At 36.6% G+C, this 27,682-nt stretch overlaps 1 long non-coding RNA gene across 1 annotated transcript in view; it reads left to right on the top strand.

Moving 5' to 3' along the window:
- LOC118152714 (uncharacterized) overlaps window positions 1-20,206 on the top strand; it is a 37,406-nt gene extending 17,200 nt beyond the window's left edge. The window contains exons 2-3 of the long non-coding RNA XR_004741445.3: window positions 18,071-18,250; window positions 19,252-20,206. This is a non-coding gene — a long non-coding RNA (uncharacterized LOC118152714). The remainder of the gene's footprint in view (window positions 1-18,070; window positions 18,251-19,251) is intronic.
- The last annotated feature ends 7,476 nt before the right edge of the window (window positions 20,207-27,682 follow it).

Consider the following 27,682-nt stretch of genomic DNA (forward strand, 5'->3'; position numbering starts at 1 on the left):
TCAGGAGTTTGAGACCAGCTTGACCAACATGGTGAAACTCCGACTCTACTAAAAATACAAAAATTAGCCAGGTATGCTTGCGCACACCTGTAATCCAAGCTACTTAGGAGGCAGAGGCAGGAAAATCACTTAAACCTGGGATGCAGAGGTTGAAGTGAGCTGAGAGATTTCACCACTGCACTCAAGCCTGGGCAACAGAGTGAGACTCTGTCTTGAAAAATAAAATATATATAAAAAAGCATAATGACTACAAAGCAAATAAATGCAAAGAATATATAATCCACTCTTTTACATATATGACATTCTATGTATAACAAATATGTGCAGTCGATCCTTGAACAATGCAAGGGTAGAGTTGCTAATCCTGAACACACCTGAAGATTTATATATAACTTTTGACTCCCCAAAAACTTAACTACAAATAGCCTACTGTTGTGTGGAACCCTTAGCAACAACGTAAACAGTCAATTAACATGATTTGTATGTTATATGTACTATATGCTGTATTCTTACAACAACATAAGGTACAGAAAAGAAAATGTTATTAAGAAAATCATAAAGGAAACAAAATATATCGACTATTCATTGAGTTGGGAGTGGATCATCATAAAGATCTTCATCCTTTTTGTCTTCACATTGAGTAGCATGAGGAGGAGTAAGAGGAGGAGTTGACCTTGTCATCTCAGGAGTAGCACAGGTGAAAATAAATATACATATAAGTGGACCTGCCCAGTTCAATCCATATTGTTCAAGGGTCAACTATATATGTATGCCTATGCACGCAAATACATATTGCCATGAATGTGTACAGGTTCTATGACTTGTCTTCAAATTATTAAAATCCATAGGGCCAAAGAGAAGGCCAACTACTTCCTCTACTGATAAGAAAAAAACACAAGGTAAATTATTAAGGAGAGGCTATTTATCTGCTTGGTTGGTCAACATGCAGCTTCTGATAAGAATTAACCTGGTTCTGTAAACCTGGAGTGAGCAGCAGAGCCAGCAGCCCCTCTGTTGATGTCTGTTTTCTTGGCCTCAGAGCAAACATAAGATTCCAATGGGATATTTTCCCAAGTTGGAAGGACCATAAAAAAATCATGCCTCCTCCCTTGCAGACTTTGGAAAAAGCTCTTTCCAAGCCCATCCATGTGGGAGGCTGCACAGTGGTAGTCTTAAAAGAAATGGCAGGTGCAGCAGGTTTTGCAGGAGGCAACAGCCGGGAAATAGACCCACACAGTTTTGGGAGGTGGCTCTTTATCACATCAGGATCACCACCTGTCAGGGTCTGACCTGCAGACCAAGGCTTGCATGATGGATGAATAACGTACACTGAAACAGATCTTTTGCCTGTCAGTCCAACTAAGGGACTCTGCTGCCTCGGTCTGCAGCATCACCTCAATTAGTCCGCCAAGTTTGCTTTTATTTAGTGTAGATTCAATGACAATGGTTGTGAGTAAACACCACTAGAACATAATTAACATTGTCAACCCCCTGAGTAGATAGCAATCATGCGCCCGCACCTGTGGGTGGTTAAAGGTTAGTCTTAGGACCACATGAGTAAACAAGCTATTTAGACAAACTCTCCCACATTCTCTTGTTATTTGCTTTTCTGCTATTAGCTCAAGGTAAAGAGAATTAGGCTGCCTTCAGCCAAATCTTTTACTAAAACTATGCAACTCCCCCCTGCCCCGGGCCTCCAAGAAGGTTAGTGACTATTTTCTATAACTTTATGATTTCTCCCACCATCCTGACTAATCCCCTACATCTTCCCTTTTTCTGTTTTCTGCATCAGGCTCTCTTGTTGACTGGAGGGTGCATATGTGTGCAGCAACAGGTCTGTCAGGTGAGGCGGTCATTGCTCTTTTTTTTTTGAGACGGAGTTTCACTCTTCTTACCCAGGCTGGAGTGCAATGGCACAATCTCGGCTTACCGCAACCTCCGCCTCCTGGTTTCAGGCAATTCTCCTGCCTCAGCCTCCTGAGTAGCTGGGATTACAGGCACACGCCACCATGCCCAGCTAATTTTTTGTATTTTTAGTAGAGACAGAGTTTCACCATGTTGACCAGGATGGTCTCGATCTGTTGACCTCGTGATTCACCCGCCTCGGCCTCCCAAAGTGCTGGGATTACAGGCGTGAGCCACCGCGCCCGGCCCTGCTCTTATTCTGGCATTGTATCCTAAAATTAGCAAATAACATAAGATAGACATGAGTATAATTGGCAACATTCTTTTCCAGTCAAGGAGTGACCTGTAGTGTTACTTGGCACCTCAGTTCACTGTATGCCATTACTAACATACCCCCATGTTAATTCCTCCTAGCCAAGAAATCTCATTGTTAGAGGCTAGAGAAGGAATGTCTGCCTAAATAACAGGTGGAGAAAAGGCATATTAGAAGATGGGCTTGATAGAGTGTAGTAGGTACAGAAGGCAGAATGAGAGAATAAAAAAGAAACAAATGATGTGGAGTAAATGGTGTCTGCGTCCAGAGTAAGATTCGCTCCACCTCCTGAGTTGTCTTCTTCAGCATGTTTGGGGCTTGTGTTGTCTGCAGAAGGGCTATGATCTGGGGCTACTGGTCCTGCAGGGTTTTTCCTAGGCTGGCTCAAGTTTTTCTTTCTTTCAATCCTTTGAGGAAGACATAGTCTCCAGGCTGGTGCTGGTGTACTGGAAATTCTAGGGGTGGTGCCTGTGCTAAGAGATTTTTTATAACCTTTGTAAAAGAGCAGTTCTGTGCTTTAAGAAAAACCGGTTGTGCTTTATTTTAATGTCTAGTTTACAGAAAAACTGGGTGATACTTCTTTAACTTTAGACAATATAGTTACACACAGAATTTCTTTTACAATTAACATTTTAAAACTTGCTTAGACCTTCAAAACAAAAATTATACGACCTTTCTTGCATAAATTCCTTTTTATATTTTTCATGACTTTCACAACCTTCAATGAGCCTTAACTTTCTGACTTTGTTTTATAACCTTCCTTACTAATTGGGAATTCTTATATCCATAACTTTCTTCATACCTCTTTCCCTTCTTCCTACTTTATTTCTTTCCTTTTTCTTACTTTTTGTGTCTCTCTCTGGTCGCTGTCTCTTCTAGTCTCTCTCTTACTCATTTTTTTCCCTCATTTATCTTTCCAATCTTTTGGTTTTTGTCTGATCTTGGAAGCCAGGCAGAGTTGGGCCTAGTCAACACTTGAATGGGAGACAACACCAGGTGCCACAGGGTCAGTTTCTTCATTTCTGGTACTGGGTTGGGTTCTAGCCACAACATGGTAAGGTTTGATGTGTCATGCTGGAATTCAAAGTGGATCTGAAGGGGTGTGAACACAAGCATATCCTCTTCCCCATGTTAGCAAATCATTTGGACCACACCATACATTCCTTTTTATAACTTTCCGTAAAACTGCACATTTTTATATCTTGAGAGGTTTTAGCAAAGTGCTTTCCTATAGCTGATTGAAATCTGTCATCTAAATTTAAAAAATTAAGGGTAAATAAGTCTTGTGCTAGTAGTGTTGCAGGGTCCTTACTCATACTCTTCATTTTTCGTTTTCAGAGTATATTTTTAAGGGTGGAGTGGGCACATTCTACTATGGCCTGTCCTTGGGGGTTATATGGGATGCCTGTGGAATGTTGAATGGTCCACATGTGACAAAGTTGTTGAAATTGTGAGCTGGCATAAGCTGGACCATTATCAGTTTTAATTTTTGTGGGCTGCCTCATATGCAAAAGTTAAGATGTTTAATGACATATCAAGTAGACTCTCCAGGAAGAGCATGGGCACTAATTAGATGAGTGTTGGTATCAATGGTTACATGTACATATCTTAATTTTCCAAACTCAGGGATGCATGTTAACATCTGTTTGCCATAACTGATTAGGTTCTAGTCCTCTAAGATTAATACCTGTTGAAGGAGGGGACATGTCTGTGAGCTGGCAATCTGGGCATTGCAGGATAATTTGTTTAGCCAGTCTTTGGGTAAGTTGAAATTGTTTAAATAAGTTTCTCCAATTTTGGTGGAATTATTGATGTGATTCAGTGGCTTAGTCAAGCAGTGATGTCATAACTTGCAGGGCTGCTTGATCATTGCCATAAGCCAATGGGCCAGTCAGTGAGCTGTGGGCTCGAATATATGTGATAAAAATAGGATGTATGCATTGATCCAGCAATTGCTGAGTCAAAGCCCACAGGCTGGGCTCAAGAGTAGACTTTATGAGGGCTGTTCCAAAGTTCTGCAATAAATAAACATAGTAAGCAGAGTCACTAACAATGTTGATGGGCTGAGTGGAAATAGTTCCCAAAGCCCATATCAGAGCCCCAGTCTCAGCTCTCTGAGTGCTAGTAAATCCAGATAAAATGAGAAAATCATGTGGTCTCCACCACACTGCCGCTTTTCCATGTGTACTTGAACCATCAGTAAATAGTGTTGAAGCATTCGATATCAGGGAGTGAACTATTTTTGTAGGTAAGATCACAGAAGTACGAGATAAGAACTGAAGTAGTTTATCAGCAGGAAGCTCATTCTCTATTTGACCCGTGTAATCAGAGTGTGCTATTTGCAGATCTAATGATAGGGGCAAAACTGCTTCAAATTGCTTTTTATTTAAAGGAATCCTGATGATATCAGGATCATAACCTAGCAACTGATTGCATCATCTGTGGCCTGAAGACATGACTTCACTGATTAACTGGCTATAGGGAGATCATGTTTTAGTCCTGCCACGTGAGCAAAAATCCCATTCTAGAAAACACAGTCCTGGGGTCATCTGTCCTATTAACCCTGTGCGGAAGTGTTTGCAGCAAAGAGGGAAACTGAGGAAATAGGACAACCTATCTCCCAAAGGCAACTAGATCGCATTGATCCACAGTATTCAATTTAATTGTTTATTTTTCCCACCAAAAGTATTGAAACAGCAGCTTAAAGCTAGTGGAGCCTCAGTTTTTCAGGCTCAATTAAGAGACCTAATGCAAACTCTTGTAACCCATAATCCATCTTCCAGTTCCCAGAAGGCATGCTAGACATAGAGCTAGGAACAAGTGGGGAGAAATCTTAAACAGCATCATGCACAAGGGTAATGGGTCTCAGTAACATCATCACCAGACCAAAATAACAAAGAGGAAATGGAGATTTTGCTTGAGCCCCCTCCTCCAATAAATAGGAAAAAGGACAAGGAATATGCTATAGCTATGGGACTCTGTCTTAAGCAAGCAGCATTAGAAGAGGAGCTCTTAGCCTGCCCGGTAATGCAAGATCAACAAGGCAATCAGGTGTATATTTTATATAAAGACAAGAAAAAAGGCATTAGAGGCCGAAACTGTGAGGCCAAGTAGGTGGTAGGTGGAAGAAAAGGCTTAGTGGCAAGGAAGCTCGTGGGACCCAGGCCAATAGAAACCACCCAGGCCAGCAGCATCTGCCCGGCAGTGGGAGGAGAGAGTGGAGCAAACAAAAAGTAGCATAGACAAAAGGCAATGCCTAGGTGAATGCAACGCAGCTGCCACCCCAGTACCCACACTGCTGCCCTCTGGCTCCACAGGCAGCCCACAGCAAAATTTCATATGTTCCACAGGTGCTTGCAAATATCAAAAGGCATCAGAGTCAATGGTCTCCAAAATGGGGCTTCAACTCCCAAGGAAATGTGCATGACAGAACAAAGAGGGGCAGCAAGAAAATAATAGATTAACTACATGCAATTGTTTTTTAAATGTCCTATTTCTGTGACATTTATAAATGTATAAATAATTTTTTTTGCATGGGGTCAGGCACTTTAGAACTATTTATCAAAGGCGAGTGATAGAAAGAATAAGCATTACTGACTCTAAAGCCATTCAGATTCATAAGTTGCATTTGCAGCTTCAAAAACCTGGATACATTCAACTTATTTTTCCTGTGAGATTCCTGCACTTTGGTGTTCCCAGGCCTTCCATGTGAACCCCCCCACCAGCACACCACCCAGATGCATCCTGTGTACAGTGGATGAGGCTCTGAGGAGCAGAGGCAGCTTGAAAGCATTGGCACAGCCTCATGGTCCCAGGACTATTAAATTATTAGCGAGGAGGGATTGTGGATTTAAATTAGAATGACATGGATGCCCTAAAAATTGTTAATTAAAATGATATCTCATTTTTCCCTAGTGTGATCTCTATTTGCCACTTAGTTTTAATAAAATCAAAACATAGAATTTGTCAACCCATAGCAAAAGTTTTAAAAGGTAGAAAAAAAAACGAAGAGCCTCACTTCCTGAAGGCTATTGATTGTTGACAAATGACTTCACTCAGAGATTAGGCTTAAATTAGATTTTCATGTGCTTTGTTTTAAAAATTTGTAAAAACTTTCCTTGCTTCCAATTGTTATATCCTGAATTTTATTCCCCTCAAAATACATAGGTTGAAGTCCTAACTTCCATTTTCTCAGAATGTGACTGTACTTGTAGATATGCTCTTTAAAGAGGAAATTAAAGTTAAATAAGATCATTGGAGTGGGCCCTGATCTAATATGACTCGTGTCCTTATAAGAAAAGGATGTTATGATATAGACAAGTGAAAAGGGAAGGCCATGTGAAGATACCCAGAGAAGACAACCATCTGCAAACCAAGGAGAGAGGTCTCAGGAAAACCAAACCTACTGACACTTTGGTCTCAAACTTCCATTCTCCTGAACTTGAGACATACAATATATTTCTTTTATGTAAGCCACCCATTCAGTGGTACTTTGTTATGGCAGCCCTAGGAAACTAATACATCAATCAAGAACCAAGTACATTTTAGGGACACTATTTCAACTATTACTTCATTAATTTTCATCACTGTCAGAACTCAGTGGTCCATAGATTCCATCCATAAAAGGTTTCTTTCCATCAGCATTTAACATATGACTTAAAAGAGATGATTCAGCATGTTAATAAATATGGAACATGTTATTTGTTGAAAACTTTTATTCATCATAATTTCTTATTCCAATAACTCAAACCTTACCATGAATATCATCTTCCTCTTAAAATAATTTGGAACAGATTCTTTTTGCTACAGTGAAAATGTTCAAACGTGAATTAATCATTGAAAGAAAATATCTCACTATACAGTGAGGTATAAAACAGCCAGGGATTGACTTGGTGTCATGTTGAAGAAGGAAATTTATTGATGCACATAATTAGACATTCAGGATTAAGGTACTCAACAGGGTGGATGGAACCCAGTGGCTCTCTTTCTCTATAGTTTCTCTGACTTTGTCCAACTCCATGTACAGATTTCCTTCTGGAATGACAAGCCAGATGACTGTAGCATTTCCAGGGTTCACATCTACTCACAGCCACATGGGGCTTCAATAGGCTCTCTGCAGAAGAGTGAGAAAGAACTAAATGTCCATCGTGGTAGACTGAATAAAGAAAATGTGGTACATATACACTCGGGAATACTATGCAGCCATAAAAAAGAATGACATTATGTCCTTTGCAGGAACATGAATGGGGCTGGAGGCCGTTATCCTTAGCAAACTAATGCAGAGACAGAAAACCAAATACCACATGTTCTCACTTATAAGTGGGAGCTAAGTGATGAGAATACATGGACACATAGAAAGGAACAACACACACTGGGGCCTATTGGAGGGCGGAGGATGGGAGGAGGGAGAGGATCAGGAAAAATAATTAATGGGGACTAGGCTGAATTCCTGGGTGATGAAATAATCTGTACAACAAAGCCCCATGATGTAAGTTTACCTATGTCACAAACCTGAACTTAAAAGTTAAAAAAGCGGGGTAAATGTTAACAATAGGCACAGTTAAGTAAAGAATATATGAGTGTACTGTTTTATTTTTACAACTTTTCATAGGATTGATATTTAAAAACAAGGTTTCTAGTCATGACAAATATCATGTCACATCTCAATGTGTAAGGCACATGCCCGATCTGAACACTATAATGGGTGATGGATTACTCTTAGATGAGGTTCTTTCCGGAGGATGAGGTGAGCCTTCTCTAAGGAGACTTAAGATAGAGTGAAAGTCGAAGCCAATCGAGGCTCTGTTACAGAGGAAGAAGGAGGGGAATGCGATAGCATTGGCAAATTTCTTCACACCACACCACCTGATCATTTCACTATAGCGGTGGCACAGGACAGCAGTGAGAACTCAGGCCTTGGAGCTATACTGGCTGGATTTAAATCTCAGCTCTTCCCCGAACTAGCATTGTGACCTCTGGCAAGCTACTTAAACTCTGTATAGCTCCTTTTCTGATTTGTAGAGGGAAAAAAGTAAAATTTACAATACTGCCTACCTAATAAGATAGTTGGAGGACTGAATCAGTTATTATATGTAAAGTATTGAGAACAGGAATTAACACATAATAAGCAATTGTCTCCTAGGATATAAAGTTCAAATGTAATCATGTTCCATTAAAAAAAAAAAAGAACACCTGAAATTTGTATGTTCTCCAATGATCACCAAAAGAATTTTCATTTAATTTCTTGAAGAAATATTTAAGTCCAAGTAAACTCATTTCCCCGTTCAGTCATTTTATGAGTTTTTCGATTAGAAAGGGCTAATCACATGAGCAAAACCCGAAAGGCACCACTACAAAACTGATATGATTACCAGGAATCTTATTATTACAGTCTCGTAAACAGGGAACCACCAGGGAAACGACCTCATTGTTAGTCAGTGATGCCTTTACTTGGGAACTGCGTCCGTGTCTAGCTGCATTCTTATCATGGTTGGTAGTAAGGAAGTAGGAGTGGTCAGTAGAATACTGAGTATCAATTCCATCTAATAGAGGCACCTTTCAATTGCACAGTGGCAACTTTTTTAAAGCAGTGAAACACTTTATTTCCAATATAAAATCCTACATACAATGCCCCACACAAGAAACAAATATGAACGAGGTTTCTCTGGTAAAGTGGGGAGTGGAAGATCCCAGCATTCTTCTAACTCCCACTAAACCTGCACAGAGCTGAAGAAGTGCCTCTAATCTTCTTAAACACAAGCAAGCAAACAAACAAATAAAACAGAGAGAATTCTAATCCAGAGGAACAGATTCTTTTAAGGTTTGGAGCTGTATCTTGTGGGTGGCAGTGAGTACTCCGTTGTGTTTTTGCTACACTGGCCCTGCTGATTCTTGCTGTGTGCTTGGAATCTGAATGCTACCAAGAGTTGGCAGTAGGTTCTTATGAAGGTCTAAACCATTATCAGCTTACCTGGGGGAAGTGTTGAAGGCTGATGTTTCAGGAACGAGAGATCTTTGTGAAATAGTCATAAAGGGAGTATAGAGACCAGAGGTAAAAAGACCACAGTTGGGGTAAGGACAATTCATCACCTGAATGATCACATCAGGCAGAGTAAAATCACAATTCCAATTTGGCCTATCACTAAAGTGGCCTATAATTTATTGCACAGTTGAGGATGCTTTAGAGATTGAAAGTAGTTTAATTACTAATTATGCCAGGACACCGTGTAGCTATAGATTCCTGTCCATTTTCACCCCCTGCCCAAAGTACACCCTCTTGCATACCCACATCTCCCATTCATGACTCCTATGATCTTTTCACTTGGTCTGAACAACATTGCATCCTCTCATATCAATATTGAAATTGGGCTCTGTACTGCTAACATGTTCAGATATTCTTATAGCTAACACTATGGTGAGTTGTCAAGACTTTCTAAATGAATCACAGACCAAAAGGCTTTCTCTTAGCAACAAAAATGTTGATCAGACAATGCATTCGATGATAGCTATAATATGCTTCATAGAATGAAGATGCTCGGAGGTCAAATGGAAATTTTGTTCTGCAGAATAAACCCTTGGAAATCTCTGCACTGAGAGTCAGACGTTTTGAGAAAGGTGACTGAGAGGTTGGTCCATCTATTAAACTCATGCAATTATACCCAAGCTTCTTTGGCTCAGTGGTCTCTGAAATGCATGGCTTTGATTGCTTTTCAGAAACGTTTGGCACTTATTTAGTTATATAATAAGTGTGATTTCTTTTTTAACTGTTTTTGATATTGCTTCCAAGAAAAATTTTCAATTCTTTTTCTCAATTAGCAACAAAAGCCCATTTCTTGAGAGCTCTCATCTTACAGACTCTCTTATTGGCTGTCTAAAATTTCAGATTTAGGTAGAGCAAAATAGCCATCGGTTTGTAGGATTTATAATTTTAAGTTTTGGTGCTGTTTTTGCTGTAGTTATAAGAAAACACAATTTATTTTACCTAGAGTAAATCAAAAATTATTTCATGCAAGTAATTATTCCCTCATTTTAATAAACTTTACATTTCACAATGGATTTTTGCATGTGTCCATTTACTTAATTTTTACAACAAAGCCATGATGTGGGTTACTGTTATGCCATCTTAAGGCTGGAAAAAACAAAGGTCTGACAGTTTGAGCAGCTTTCCCCAGGTCCCACAGTCTGGAAATGTCAAAGCTGAACTTGTACACGATGGACTTTGATCATTCCAGTTCTCAAGACACCACTGTTCACTCCTCACCCTTCATCTCATGATAAATTACACCTGAATTCGGAATGAGTGGATGTACTATGACTCGCACATGGGAATCTTCTCTAACTTCTGAATTGGACTCAAACTACAACCCATTATCTTTTCCCTAATTCCTTCTGTCTTTTCTTTCCTTTGAATTATATAGTTTTCTCTTGCATCCTCATGGCTGTTCCCGCTTTCTATCCCATCTTCACAGTAATAAAAGGGAGTTGCCTCTGGATCTCATCAAGTGCAGCAGTGGACTTATTTTAGGAAGTTTCAGCCTAGAATGCACATTTCCTAGTTTTGGGGTGTACTTACAGAAAATTAAACTCAGAAAATCTGTTCAAAGAGAAAACTCTTTGGTCTTTCTCCTGTCTAACTTCTTCCTCTAAATTCCCTTCCTGAAGAAATCTTACAGACTCAAAACGCCTTGCGTAAAGGTTTGCTCTGATTATTTTTCTCCAAAATAAAGGGCACAGTATACTGATACAGTGATCTACCATCTACATTAATGCAGCCAATTTATAGTACTATTAACCTTGATGTCTTAGTGTTATCAAACCTTAACCTACATTAATGTAGCCAATTTGTATTATTAACCTACATTAATGCAACCAATTTATGGTATTATTAACCTTGGTATCTTAATGATTTCAAACAGATGACCTGCATCAGAATTACCTGGAGTGTTTGCTTAAAGTGCAATTCTTGGACTCAATTCAAGATTTACCAAATTCAAATATCTAAGAGAGGAGCTATAAAATCTGCATTTTAAAGAAAGGTGATTCTCAGGTCAAGGTCTGAGAAACGCTGTCTAGGAAGCCAGGGCTACCAGGGTACACAGTGCCACCACCACAGCGTTCTCACAGAGCTTAGAATTCATGGCATTTTAATGAGTTTAATGGAAAATCCAAACATCCCAGTTGCCTTCCCAGGGTGCCTGGGATGTTGGACAGGAGGAATCTCAGTAGGATTATAGTTCAAATCCAATATGCAGATGAGAAAACTGAAGCTCAGGGAACATAAGAAATTAGGGAAATATTATTTTTAATATTATTCACAGTACCAAACAAAACAATTTCTGTGTGGCATAGGCAGTTCTCCAAGGAGGACTGACCCCACATCTCTTATTATTAATCGCGTGTGTCTTTACAAGTGCTGAGTTTACATGCAGGTGATTAATTGACATCATTTTATTATAGATACTTATTCAAACATTTGTTAACATTGATCAATTGGATTTAGCAGTTGTCCTTCCATATATGAAGTCTGTCTTATGTGTCCCATGGATTACAGATTCCTGGCATCTAACATGACCTTGGAGAACAGTGGTTTAGTACAGAATCACTAGTTGTCAGGCTGTGTCTTATAGGTCTCAAATCTCAATTTTGAGTTTCAGAAATGGCTTAATTCATTGACCCAAAAGTCATCAGGCAAGCACATTGACAAAGACAGAGTGGTAAACTGGAAATGTAGTGGATAATTTGAAATGAGAAATGCAATTGTCAATAATTCCCAATATTCATGTCATCATTGTAGCATATAATCATCTCTAGAGAGAAAATGACTTAATTAAATTAAGTTGGGAAGTCAGCCTAGTGATTAGACATCTGAGAATGAACCAGATTTCCTCTTTGGTTGTTTTCTTGCCAGGGATTGTCAGGCTGTTTTGGTTGGATATTTGTATTCGTAATCTAGAACAGTGCTTTCTAATATTTGATGAGATCGTTGGGTTGTATAACAGTATTTCAATTTTGTAAAAACCTGTTGCTATGGACTGAATTTTTTTTTTGATGGTTAATTTATGTGTCAACTTGACTGTCGTCTCTGTCTCTGGAGAATCCTGACTAATAAGGTTTGCATCTCCCCAAAATTCATAAGTTGAAGTCTGATCCCCCATGCGATGGTATTTGGAGGTGGGGCCTTTGGGAGGTGATTAGGTCATGAGGGTAAAGCTTTTGCAAATAAAATTAATACTGTTATAAGAAGAGATGCAAGAGAGCTTGCTTCCTTCCTTTCTCTCTCTGTTCTGCATCACATGAGGATAAAAGAGAAGACAGCTATCTGCAAATCAGGAAACAGGACCTAAGGAGACATTGTATCTGCCAGGACCTTGATTGTGGACCTCTCTCACCACTCCTCTCTCGCCACTCCTATTCAACATAGTATTGGAAGTTCTGACAGGACAATCAGACAAGAGAAATAATAAAGGGTGTTCAAATAGGAAGCGAGGAAGTCAAATTGTCTCTGTTTGCAGATGACATGGTTGTATATTTAGAAAACCCCATTGTCTTAGCTCAAAATCTTCTTAAGCTGATAAGCAACTTCAGCAAAGTCTCAGGATAAAAAAATCAATGTGCAAAAATCACAAGCATTTCTATTTACCAATAATAGACAGAAATCCTATTTAACAATAATAGACAGAGATCTATTACCAATAATAGAGATACAAATTATGAGTAAACTCCCATTCACAATTGCTACAAAGAGAATAAAATACCTAGGAATACAACTTACCAAACCTAAATGTGAAACACAAAATGTGAAGGACCTCTTCAAGAACTACAAACCACTGCCTAAGGAAATAAGAGAGAACACAAACAAATGGAAAACATTCCATGCTCATGGATAGGAAGAATCAATATCATGAAAATGGCCATACTGCCTAAAGTAATTTATAGATTCAATGCTATTCTCATCAAGCTACCATTGACTTTCTTCACAGAATTAGAAAAAAACTACTTTAAATTTCATAAGGAACCAAAAAAGAGCCTGTATAGCCAAGACAATCCTAAGCAAAAAGAACAAAGCTGGAAGCATCATGCTACCTGACTTCAAACTATACTACAAAGCTACAGTAACCAAAACAGCATACTACTATTACCATAACAGATATACGATTAATGGGAGGCCTCAGAAATAACCCCACACATCTGATCTTTGACAAAACTGATAAAAACAAACAGTGGGAAAAGAATTTCCTACTTAATAAATGATGTTGGGAAAACTGGCTAGCCATATGCAGAAAACTGAAACTGGACCCCTTCCTTACACCTTATATGAAAATTATGTCAAGATGGATTAAAGATTTAAATGTAAGACCGAAAACCATAAAAACCCTAGAAGAAAACCTAAGCAATATCATTCAGATACCATTCAGGATATAGGCATGGGCAAAGACTTCATGACTAAAACACCAAAAGCAAGGGCAACAAAAGGCTAAATTGACAATTGGGATCTAATTAAACTAAACAGCTCTGCACAACAAAAGAAACTGTCATCAGAATGAACAGGCAACCTACAGAATGGGAGAAAATTTTTGCAATCTATCCATCTGACAAAGGGTTAATATCCAAAATCTACAAGAAACTTAAACAAATTTACAAGAAAAAAAATCAGAAAGGGGTTGAAGGATATGAACAGACACTTCTCAAAAGAAGATATTGTGTGGCCAAGAAACATATGAAAAAAAGCTTACCATCACTGGTCATTAGAGAAATGCAAAACAAAACCACAATGAGATACCATCTCATGGCAGTTAGAAAGGTGATCATTTAAAAGTCAGGAGACAACAGATGTGGAGAGGATGTGGAAAAATAGGAACGCTTTTACACCATTGGTAGCCGTGTAAATTAGTTCAACCATTGTGGAAGACAGTATGGTGATTCCTCAAGGTTCTAGAACCATAAATACCATTTGACCCAGCAAATGGTATATACCCAAAGGATTATAAATTATTCTACTCCAAAGACACGTGAACACATTTATTTATTATAGCACTATTCACACTAGCAAAGACTTAGAACCAACCCAATGTCCATCAGTAATAGAATAGATAAAGAAAATGTGGCACATAGACATCATGGAATACTATGCAGCCACAAAAAGGATGAGTTCATGTTTTTTGCAGGGACATGGATGAAGCTGGAAGCCATCATTCTCAGCAAAATAACACAGGAACAGAAATCCAAGCAGTCATGTTCTCACTCATAAGTGGGAGTTCAACAATGAGAACACATGGAAACAAGGAGGTGAAGATCACACATTGGGGCTTGCTGGGGATTGGGGGGGCTAGCGGAGGGATAGCATTAGTAGAAATACCTAATGTTGATGATGGGTTGATGGATGCAGCAAACCACCATGGCAGGTATATACCTATGTAACAAACCTACACTTTCTGCACATGTATTAAAATATAATAATAAAAAATAAGTGTTTCATGTATATTTCTTGGGATAATTTGTGTTGATAATCATATCTTCTGCAAATTGGGACACTCTTATTTCTCCTTTCTATTAGTATTTTTTCTGTCTATCTATCTATCTCCATCCATCCATCCATCCATCCATCCATCCATCCATCCATCCATCTATATCATTTAGCCTTATTGTACTGGCTAAGACTTTCTGTGCAATGGTCAATAGGAATGATAAGGGTGAACATCCTTGCCTTGTTCCTGATCTTGGTTATTTTCTTTTTTAATTTAAAATTTTTAACTTGGTTCTTTTTTTATATTTTTTATTTCTTTGCTAAGGATTTCTATATTTTCATTCATTTCCAGAATGTTCACAATTGCTGGTTGAAGAAAGTGGCACGTATATTCATATATCTTGTTTGGAGAACAGTCTATTCAAATATCTTGCCTTTTTAAAAACTGGGTTATTTTTCCTTCAATTATTGAATTTTAAGTGTACTTTACATATTGTAGATAGTGGTCTCTTATCAGAAAATGATTCACAATTTTTTCCATTCTGTTATCTTTTTTATTTTTTGCGATCTGTCTTTTGAAGCATACATTTTTTAATTTTGAAGAAATCTAACTTATTTATTTTTTATTCGGTTGTTTATATGCTTAGTGTCATATTTAAGAAACTGTTATCCAAACCAAGGTAATGAAAAGTTTGTGTCTATAGTTTTACTTCTTCTTCTCCAAGGTCTTTGATTTTGAGTTAACTTTTGTGTATAGTGTCAAGTAGGGGTTAAATTTTATTCATTCAAATGTGCATATGCAGTTGTTCCAGTACCATTTGTTGAAGACTATTCTCCCCCCCATTGAATGGTCTTGGCATCCTTGTCAAAAATCAATAAACCATAAATATAAGGAGTTTCTTTTTACATGCTTAATTCTAGACCATAAATCTCCATGTCTATCTTTATGCCACACTGTCATTGTAACTTTGTAGTAACTTTTGAAATCAAAAAGGAGAATCTTTCAACATTGTTCTTTTTCTTCGCTGTCTCTTTTTATCTCCTTTCCTTCCTCTCTTCCTTCTTCTCCCTATTCTTTGAATTCACATATGAATTTTATAATCATCTTACCAATTTCTGCAAGAAGTCAGCTGGAATTCTGATAAGGACTGTGGAATCTGGATATCAATTTGGTGAATATTATCATCGTAACAACGCTAAGTCTTCTGATTAAAAGCATGTGATATCTTTCCAGTTAATTAGGTCTTCCTTAATTTCCTTATGCAATGTTTTAAAATTTTCAGAATATAATTTTTTGTTGAGAAACATTAAGTTTACCCTGTCCCCATGGTTCCCTTGTAAAAGATACTTTTAGTTTGTAATAGTGTTAGGTTTGCAACAGTTGCCTACCTGGTATATTCTTGAGTCATGTGTGTATGTAGAACACCTGTGTATTAATAAGACTCGCCTGTCAAAGAGTAAATAAATATGTGGATGAAAATCTGCTCGGGGCCTTCAGTCTGGAGAGCTGTCAGCCCGGCAGGATCTCAGGCTGTATGTTCCCACAGGGTAGATCCACTCTGTTGTGATAGCTGGGTGTCTGCCTCTCAGATACCTTCAGTGCCTCCTGGGTGGGGGTCTCCCAGCCGATCTGGTTCTTGGCAACTTTTTGTACTTTTATTACATTTATTTCAAATAATTTTGTTATATTTATGCTATCACAAATAGGATTTTTTTATAATTTCATTTTTGCACTGCTCATTCCATCAATTGCATTTTAACTTCAATTACTGTATTTTTTCATTTCTTAAAGTCCTGTTAGTATATTTTTCTGTACTGGCTTAATTGTTCATGCTTTAATACTTTTTCTTAATATGAAATATGATCAGATCACAAACCTAAATGTGAAACACAAAACTATAAAGTCCTAGAAGTAGCATAGTGTAGATGACCTTGGATCTGGCAATGATTCTTTAGATACAGCACCAGAGGCACAATGTATAAAAAAGAGATTAATAAGCCAGACTTCATTGAAATTAAATTTTCTGCTCTGCAAGACACACTGTTAAGAGAATAAAAAGACAAGTAATAGACAGGGAGAAAATATATTTATAACACATATCTGATAAGACTATTATCCAAAATATACAAAGAACATTTAAAAATCAACAATAAGAAAGCAGACAACTAAAAAATTGGCCAAAGACTTTAACAGATACCTTACCAAAGAATATATACAGCTGACAAATAAGCACATGAAAAAATGATCCACATCATATATCATCAGGGAAATGCAAATTAAAACAACAAAAGATACTATTACACATCTATTGAAATGGCCACAGTCCAGAACACTGAAGATACTAAATACTTACTAGAACATGGAACAACATTGCTGGTGAGAATGCAAAATGGTACAGCCACTTTAGAAAACAACTTGGAAGTTTCTTACAAAACCGAATATACTCTTACCATACAATCTAACCATTGTACTCCTTGGTGTTTACCCAAAAGAACTAAAAACGTATGCCCACACAAAATTTACAGCAGTTTTACTCACAATTGCCCAAACTTGGAAGCAACCAAGATGCCCTTTAGTAGGTAAATGATAAATAAACCATAGCACTTCTAGACAATGGGATATTATTCAGTTCTAAAAAGAAATGAGCTATCAAACTATGAAAAGACATTGAGAAAACCTAAATGCAAATCATCTACTGAAAGAAGCCAGTAAGAAAAGGCTACATACTATATTATTCCACCATATGATCTTCTGGAAAAGGCAAAACAATGAAGACAGTAAAAAGATCAGTGGTTGCTAAGAGTCAGTGAGGAGGGAGAGAGAAAAAGGAGGAGTAAAGAAGATCTTTGGAGGCTGTGAAAATACTCTGTATGTTATTATAATGGTAGATACATGTAGTTATACATATGCTTAAACCCACAGAATGTACAACACAAGGATGAATCCTAATGTAAACTATAGACTTTAGGTGGTAGTGATGTGTAAATGTAGGTTCATTAATTGTAATGAATGTACCATTCTGGTGGTAGTTGGGTGTTTGTAGTGAGGGAGGCTGTGCACATGTGGGTGCAAGGATATTCAGCAAATCTCTGTATCTTCTGCTCAGTTTTGCTGTGAACCTAAACTGCTCTAAAAATATATTCTATTATTTTTAAAGACAGCAGACTGAGACTCATAGACACAGAACTTATTCAGTTTCTGATTATTTTAATATCTGAAGCCTTCACAGGCATATTTTTCTTGTGTTTTCTCTTTTTACATATCATAGAGGCATAACCTCAAAAGGCTGAGGCTCAGCCTTTGTTTGGTTTCTTAGAGCTTTACTTGCAAGTCTGATGTGAAGGTTATTTGAAAGTGTTCAGAGAGTATGTGGGTTTGCTTCTGCCAGATCCTTGGAAATGCTGCCAAACTACAGTCGCTTGGAGCTACATTGTTAGGTGAAGATTTGCCACAGTGAAAGTGCATGCATTCCTGTTCCAAACACCACCAAGTGCCAGTTTCCTGAAAGGAATCTTCTAGGAAAACCTGTGTTTCCCCCGCTGACATCCAGAGCCAAATTTGACAAAAGGTAAATTTCTTAACTTGCTCCCTTCATGAGGTGATATTTTTCTACTTTACCCTATAGCTAAGCTTATCATCTTTAAAGTTGCTACTTTACATGGCAGTCAGTTGCCCCAAACCCCAACCAGCTCAAGCTCCAGATTTTGCATGTGGCTTCTTAAATTCTAGGACTGTGGATCCCAGGGATTGGCAAATACCATGAACAAATTCAACTCCAGCATTTATATGCAACTCTAAATTTGTACTTTCTTATCATGTGTGCCATTTTTATTATTTGTACTTTTCTGCCAGCTCAACCATGCACTGTAAGATACTTTAACACTTTTTAGAGCAATTTTTCTTTCTTTTGAACATTTAATCTACAAGGTTGCCTGGATGCAATGGAACCTAATTAATGTCTCTTTAATATCGCTCCAATTGAAGTTTAAAAGTATTGAATTTGGTCTTGGTTCTAGCAGTATGACCTTTGTTAAGTCTTTAGTTGTCTCTGTGTCTTAGTAACTTCATCTGTGAGAAATGAAGAGGTTAGACCCAATGACCTCTATGGGCCTTTCTGGCAATAAATGTCCATGACTCTTAGGTGCAATAAGTTCTAATTGCGTGGGATCTTTGATTGTTTTTAATCGCATTCAGAGAGTTATGTCAGTAAGGATGAGATAGTTCTACTCAACTGTATAGCTTTTCTCTGACCTGAGTGGCTCATTCATTTTCTCTTAGATAGTGGGAGTTCTTACGCTGGGCCTGTACATCTGATTAACGACTACCGTAACTCCATTTAAAAACATCGTAAAAGTAAAGCAAAATATACCAAAGTAAAAAGCCTTTTTTCTTCTTGTGGATTTTAATAGTACCCAGAAGAGGTAAAATAACAATGTGTGTCCTTGAAAATTTTTCATAACTATTACTTTTTTTTCTTTTAAATATACAGTTTAGAATTCCTTAAAATAGTTGTTAGTTATAAAAATTCTAAAACTTTTTGATAACATTCCAACATAACTATATTTTCAGCAGATTCAACACTTTCAAAGCCTTTCAAAAAACAACCCATAAATTGGTAGCAGGCATTGAAAAGGAAAAATCCTCTGGAAGCAAACACTCTGTTTACTGCTGAGAATCCATGAATCATAAAGAACAATATAACCCAAGTGTTTTCCTCTGCCGTTTGAAGCTGCAGGAGCGACTCGGTGGCCGTGAAGTAATGAAATGCACTGAGACGGTACAAAAATACATTATTCAGTTGCTTGCTATATAATGTGATTTAAATTGTTTTTCATTCCATTATCCTCGGCTCTTGGGCACTTAAGTTGAGGCAGATTTATGAGTATTTCATAATTAACAAGTGTTCCTCTCTGACAAAGAAAGTAGCCTAATTTGGGAGGAGGATGGGGGTCTTTCTGCTCTCTCTCCCTGCTGAGTTTCTCCTTCAACACCTTTACTTCCCACCAGTCCATGACTCCATTAACTTTAAAAACAAATTAGAATCTAGCCTCTCTAACTGTTCTCGCTTCACTCAAATCAAAAGCCACTTAATTAGTTTGCTTCTAGGATATATTACAGCAATAACAGGATCTAATATAAACAGTATATAATGATAGGGTCTAAGACTATGTGGATTCAACAAATGATTTTGAACCTGAATTATGGTCAATGTTCAAAGGACATTCTGGACAAAGTCTATGACTGTATCCAACTCTTGCAAGATTGTCATCTGTCTGTAAAGCCTTAAAGACTTATTTTGCCATATTTGGTTAATGAGGCTTTTGACAAAAGTAGAAATTTGATAGTTTATTTTTCCAAGGTAGTCTTAGTGGAACTATTTATTTTCAACAAATATGAGGAGCTCTGGGAGGAAAGCGGCTTATCTACTTTCTAACCTGCCTCCAACATGCCTGGCACTGCTGATGGAGACACGGGAGTGAGACTGAAGTTCTCTAGTCCTACACCAGTAGTCACTTGGGGGAAAGCCCAGGCCTTAAATTCCTTAAATTACATCCCTCAGGGGAACATCACACATCAGGGCCTGTGGCAGGTGGCAGGGTGGGGATCTAGGGGAGGGATAGCAGGCGGTTGGGGGACGGGAGGAATAGCATTAGGAGAAATACCTAATGTAGATGATGGAGTGATGGATGCAGCAAACAACCATGGCACATGTATACCTATGTAACAAACCTACATGTTCTGCACATGTAGCCCAGAACCTAAAGTATAATTAAAAAAAAAAAAAAAAGATGGGGGGAAATCCCCCCTCTTTGCCCAGATTTAGAAAGCATGATATACAACCTGCTGTGTGTTTTCTGGGATGTTTTAGTGATAATGAAACTGAGAAAACACCTATTTCCAGAGGAAGGAGTGGTTAACTTTGTTCTGCTGAGAGAACAGAGAGGAGCCCTTTGGATTGGAAAACACGGAAATCGTTGGTAACCTTTCAAGAGAGTGAAGAGAAAAGGTGTTTTGGCCTGGGAGAAGTTAAGGAGAGAGGAGAAAATGGAGACTAGACAAAAGACTTTGATAATTCTACTAAAAGAATAATAGGAAATAGTGCTGTACCCAGAGCAGGCCATAGAGTCCAGAAGTATTAAAAAAAGGAAATGTTAGAAAAGTTTGTATGCAGATGAGAATAATTCAATTGAGATAGAGAAACTGACATAGGAAAGAGAAGGTAAAATTGCAGAAGCAAATTCTTGTAGACAGTGGAGGAATGGACTGCCATCACTCTGGTGGAGAAGTTGGTGGAGGTTGGGACATGAATGCTTCTCCCACTAAAATAGAAGGGGAGGCAGGTAGGTTGGCAAATTTTGGTAGATGTGAGGGTCTCAGCTAATCGTACCTATTTTTGCAAGGAATTAAGGGAGGCAAGGTGGATACTTACATTAGTTCTGAGCCCTAGTACTTGAGGCTTATAAGAGAAAAAAGCAAATTCTACTAAAGATGAGTGCAGTAAAACCACAGTATGAACTAGAAGGATTTTAATTCCTAAATAATATGTTCCTAAAATGGAAAGAAACTTATTTACATATGCAAATGATTAGGATAATTAAAGCAATGAAGGAATTTGCATTAAAAATAGTAAGATAAATAGGGTTTTGGGTTTAATACTTCAGGGAGGTCAATTTTGCTGACAACAGAAAAAGACTTCAAGAGGGTAAGGTAAACTCATTCCACAAAGTTTGGGAAACCATTTGAAGAAAAATACAAAACTGTTACTGAAAGTGACTAAAAGAAAAAGTAAGATAGACTCTTATGCTGTATTCCTGAATTAGAAGACTGATTTAAGGCTATTGTATTAAAAAAAATTACATTTTAAAAGGAACTTAACAAAACGATTGTAAAATGTACTGGGAAGAATATATAGGCTTGGTTAAAATTTTTTATTTAAGACAAATTCTAAACAAATTAAAAGATTATAAAAATTAAGCTTGTGTAGTATTGGCACAAGAACAGATAAGCTAATGAATAGAGCAGAAAACTGTGTAAAAGCAGACATCAAATTAGAAAATATTGGCATCACAAGCTAGTAAAGAAAGAAAGATCGTCAAATAGATAAGCTAAGAAAATTGCTAGTTATTATTTTTTAAATTATATTCTCACTTAACAATATACTATAACCAAATTTAAGATGAATTAAAGAGTTAAGCATAGGAAATGAAATCATATAAGAGAGTCTATCTAGTTAGCTTATCTTTGGGAAGCAAAGAGAGAATAAATAATTTGACTACATAAAGTGTTAAATTTTTATTTCAAAAAATCTATAGGTAAAATGAAAAGACAAACTGGGTAAAATATCATAAATAAATAAAGTACTCTGTAACATCAGTTTTGAAAGTACCAGTAGGTAAAAATACATCAAGTATATGAACAGATAGTTTACCAAGAACAAATGCAAATTATTACTAAATATTTTGAAGAATGTAACTTCTCTAGTAATCAAAGAGATAAAAATATAAACAATATTAGTATGTTAATTTTAGTTGTCAAAAATTTTTTTTAAATTATTTATGTTGCCTAGAACTGAGTAAGACATATGCACCTTTGGTGGAGGGGAAATTGGCAGAATCTCCAGTGAAAGTAATTTTAGCAATATGTATCAGCCACTTTAGCAGCGTAATTCCTTTTTTAGGAATTTAACCTAAGAAAATAATCAAAATGTAAACAAAGAGGAATGCATAAAGATATTAATGATATGTCTATACTAGTGGAAAAAACTTTACATGTTATTTATGCATATAAAAGTGGGAAGAAAATTTACCAAAATATTAACAGTGTTGATCCATGGTTGATGAGATTATAAATAAATTCTATTTTCTTCTTTGTCATCTATTATCTAGATTTTCAACAAAAGTATATGTTTCTTTTAATGTAAGTTAAACTTTTTTCTTAACACCACTTTTTCTGTATTTGAGAAGTTTTGATAAGTTGTGTCACTATTATTATTCATTTCAAAGAATTTTTAAATTTCTATCTTGATTTCATTGTTGACCCCAAAATCATTCAAGAGGAGATTAGTTAATTTCCATGTATTTGTATAGTTTTGAGGATTCCTTTTGGAATTGACTTCCAGTTTTATTTCATTGTGATCTGAGAACACACTTGATATGATTTTGAGTTTTTAAGTTTATTAAGACTTGTTTTGTGGCCCATCATATAGTCTATCTTGGAGAATGCTTTATGTGTCGATGAGAAGAATGTCTATTCTGCAGTTGTTAGGAAAAAATGTTCTGTTAATGTCTGTTAAGTTCCTTTGTTCTAGTATACTTCAAGTCCATTGCTTCTTTGTTGATGTTCTGTCTTGATGATCTGTCTCGATGATCTGTCTCGTGCTGTCAGTGGAGTGCTGAAGTCCCTTACTATTATTGTGTTGCTGCCTATCTTGTTTCTTACGTCTAGAAGTAACTGCTTTATAAGTTTGGGAGCTCCAGGGTTAGGTGCATATAAATTTAGCATTGTAATATCTTCCTGTTGGACTAATCCTTTTATCATTGTATAATGGCCCTCTTCGTCTTTTTTTTTTTTTAACTGCTGTTGCTTTAAAATCTGTTTTGTCTGATTTAAGAACAAATACTCCTGCTTGCCGTTGGTTTTCATTTGTGTGGAGTTTTTTTTCTTTTTGAGATGGAATTTTGCTCTTGTCTCTCAGTCTCAAGTGCAATGGTGTAATCTCGGCTCACTGAAGCCTCTGCCTCCTGGGTTTAAGCGATTCTCCTGCCTCAGCCTCCTGAGTAGCTGGAATTACAGGCACCTGCCACCATGCCTAGCTAATTTTAGTATTTTTAATAGAGATAGGGTTTCACCATGTTGTCCAGTCTGGTCTCAAACGCCTGACCTCAGCCGTAATCTGCCCTCTTCGGCCTCCCAAAGTACTGGGATTATAGGTGTGAGCCCTCATACCCAACCCTGAGTGGAATATATTTTTCCAACCCTTTACCTGAAGTTTATGTGAGTTCTTATATGTTAGGTGAGTCTCTTGAAAGCAGAAGATATTTGGTTGGTGTTTTTTTTGTCCATTCTGCCATTCTGTATTTTTTAAGTGGAGCATTTATGTCATTTACAGTCAACGTTAATATTGAGATGTGAGGTACTGTTCTATTCATCATGTTAGTTGTTGTCTAGTTACTTTGCTTTTTTTCATTTTGTTATTGTTTTATAGGCCCTATGAAATGTATGCTTTAAGGAGGTTCTATTTTGGTGTGTATCAAGCTTTTCCTTCAAACTTTAGAATTCCTTTTAGCATTTCTTGTAGTGCTGGTTTGGTAGTGACAAGTTTCTCTAGCATTTGTTTGTCTGAAAAAGATCTCTCCTTCATTTATGAAACTTAGTTTTGATTGATAAAAAATATTGGCTGACAATTATTTTGTTTAAGGAGGCTAAAGATAGGGCCCCAATTCCTTCTGGCTTGTAAGGTTTCTGCTGAGAAATGTGCTGTACACCAATAATGACCAAGCCGAGAAGCAAATAAAAGACTCAACCCCTTTTAAACAGCTTCAAAAAACAAAAACAAAATAAAATACTAAGTAATATACTTAACCAAGGAGGTGAAAGATCTCTACAAGGAAAACTACCAAACACTGCTGAAATATATCATAGATGACACAAACAAATGGAAATACACCTTATGCTCATGGATGGATAGAATCAATACTGCAAAAATGTCCATACTACCTAAACAAATCTACAGATTCAATGCAATTCCCATCAAAATACCATTATCATTCTTCACAGAAATAGAAAAAGCAATCCTAAAATGTATATGGAACCAAAAGGAGCCTTTATAGCCAAAGCAATACTAAGCAAAATAATTAAGCAAAAATAACAAATGAAGGCTTCACATTACCTGACTTCAAATTGTACTACAAGGCTATTATTATCAAAACAGCACAGTACTGGTATAAAGATAGGCATGTAGACCAATGGATCAGAATAGAGAACCAAGAAGTAAAGCCAAATACTTATAGCCAACTGATCTTTGACAAAGCATACAAAAATATAAAGTGGAGAAAAGACACCTTATTCAATAAATGGTGCTGAAAAACTGGCAAGCTATGTGTAGAAGAATGAAATTGGATGTTTATTTCTCACCTTATACAAAAATTAACTCAAGATGAATCAAAAACTTAAATCTAAAACCTGAAGCCACAAAAATTCTAGAAGATAACATCAGAAAAACTCTTTTAGACATTGGCTTAGGCAAAGAATTCATGACTAAAACCCTAAAAGCAAATGCAACAAAACCAAAAATAAATAAATGGGACCTAATTAAACTAAAAAGCTTCTGCACAGCAAAAGAGATAATCAGCAGAATAAACAGACAATCCACAGAGTAGGAGAAAATATTCACAAACTATGCATCCCACAAAGGACTAGTATACAGGAACTACAGGGAACTCAAACAAATCAGTGAGAGATAAAAATCCTATTACAAAGTGGAAAAAGACCATGAATAGATAATTCGCAAAAGAGAATTTACAAACAGCCGACAAACATATGAAAACATGCTCAACGTCACTAGTTATCAGGGAACTGCAAATTAAAACCACAATGAGATACCATCTTACTCCGGCAAAATGGTCGTAATCAACAAGTCAAAAAATAATAGATGTTGGTGTGAATGGGATGAAAAGGGAACACTTTTCCTCTGCTGGTGGGAATGTAAACTAGTACAACCACTGTGGGCAATGGTGTGGAGATTCCTTAAAGAACAAAAAGCAGAATTACCATGTGATCCAGTAATCCCACTGCTGGGTATCTACCCAAAGGAAAAGAAATATGAAAAAGACACATGCACATTCATGTTTATAGTAGCAAAAATATTAAACCAACCTAAATGCTCACCAATCAATGAGTAAATACAGCAAATGTGGCATATATACCATAGAATACTACTCTCCCATAAAAAGGAATGAAATAATGTCTTTTGCAAGTTGAATGGAGCTGAAGACCATTATTCTAAGGGAAGTAATTCAGGAATGAAAAATCAAATATCATATGTTCTCACTTACAAGTGAAAGCTAAGCTAAGAGGATCCAAAGGCATAAGAATGCTATAATGGACTTTGGAAATTCAAGTGGGGAAGGTGGGTGAGGGAATGAGAAATAAAAGACCACCTGTTGGGTACAGTGTACACTGCTTGGATGATGAGGGCACGAAAATCTCAGAAATCACTGCTAAAGAACTTCTCAGTGTAACCAAAACCACTGTACCCCCAAAACTATTGAAATTTTAAAAATGTAAGTTTAAGAAAAGCATTTTCTTTTTAAATAGGTGAATGTATTAAAAGCTTCATCAAACATGTGCTAATATCATTCCTCATGATAATTATCTCCTAAATATAGTTTGAAGAGGAAAAAGAGAATTCTCATTCATGGATGAAGGTGCAGTATAGCCAGAAAAGTCGTATGTCTATAAGAGTTTTGACTTTCTATATTCACCATTTTTAAGACAAGAAAGTTTATTCCAAAACCTAGTTTATAATTTTGAAGATTGAAAAAATGAAATTATAGGCCATGTTTTTTTTAAGGGGAATAGCTTGCCTTATTTCTGAACCTGCAAGTATTGCATATGAATATACAACTCAATCAACTGATTTATGCATATTCACAAAAAGTACATTAGATATATAAATTATGATAATGTAATGCCTTGTGGTAAACTAAAAGTGTGTGAGCCAAATGTTTGAGAAATATTAAGTGTAATAATTCTATGCTCTTGCAGCTTGTCCAGCTTAAAACTTATAACTAGAATCTATCAAGTTGGTGACAAAATAAATGCATCGAATACAAAAATGTAATTTATCTTTGTAGATAATCAATTTGTTATACACTCTGCTTTGAAAAATTTGAAATAAGCTCAGTCTTTCTTTCATATATATCTCATAAACTCATTTGTGTTATAAATGGTCTTGCAAACAACACAATGGTTTTATATTTAATTTAATTTTTATTATTATCCTCGAGAACAACTGTTTTTTTCTCCCTGAAATATTAAAGAAGAGAGATATTATATTGATTGTATAACTTACTTCAGCTGTAGGATCTGCTGCTTTATATTTTATAAGTTATTTATTTTCTTGTATTTAAAAAAATTCACAAAACATTGAATTCGCTAATGAAATACTCTCCACATCATCAAAGAACTGGCTTTGTTTCTGACATTTTGATTATATCCAAATCTATAACATGTGTCTACTATTTTTTTAAGCATTGACCTCCAGTGTGATAGCAGAAAACCAGGCAAAAATCTTTATAATGTAAAAAAATACATTAGGAAATATTTTATGAGATCACTATAAAAAAATATCATAGTAGATTGTGGCATTATTAAGACTGCTTAACGATCAACCACACAGAGGGGCTCATTTACCTTTATCCTTCCTGCCTTTAATAATAATGACAATCATTTTCCCAGTGCTCAGGAAGTTCTTCAGCTCAATAGAACCCTCTTTTCATAGTGGCTCCACAGAAATGCAGACAGCACATGAGATGCCATTTATCTTCGCTGTTACTATTATTGTTTCCATTTTACCTCTGGTTTTTACTTTATTTTGACATTTCTTTTAATCTTGACACTGACCACTGGTTTCCTTACTGTATTTCAACTTCTTCCCTTTACTTAAAATTATTATAGAAGACCTCCTCTGTCAGGTTTTGTGCTATCTCTTTTACTACTGTTGAGAAATCAGTTTATTTCAGACACTTTAATAATTTTTGATCAAGGATCAATTAGTACGTGAACCTAATGCAGTGAAAAGAGCGTGTAATTTAGAGCTGTTGGACGTGGAGTTGGTGATCCTTTGTTACTTAATAGTAATGTGGCTGTTAAGGACTCACATGAGCTTTAGTTCCCACATCTTTAAAAGGATAAAAATGCTTATTTCAAATAGTGAATGGGGTTCACAAAAGATAAAGTTTTCAACAGTGCTTTGTACAGTGAAATAACTATTGTTATT

Source organism: Callithrix jacchus, chromosome 4 (genome assembly GCF_049354715.1).
Source record: "Callithrix jacchus isolate 240 chromosome 4, calJac240_pri, whole genome shotgun sequence".
NCBI lineage: Eukaryota > Metazoa > Chordata > Mammalia > Primates > Cebidae > Callithrix > Callithrix jacchus.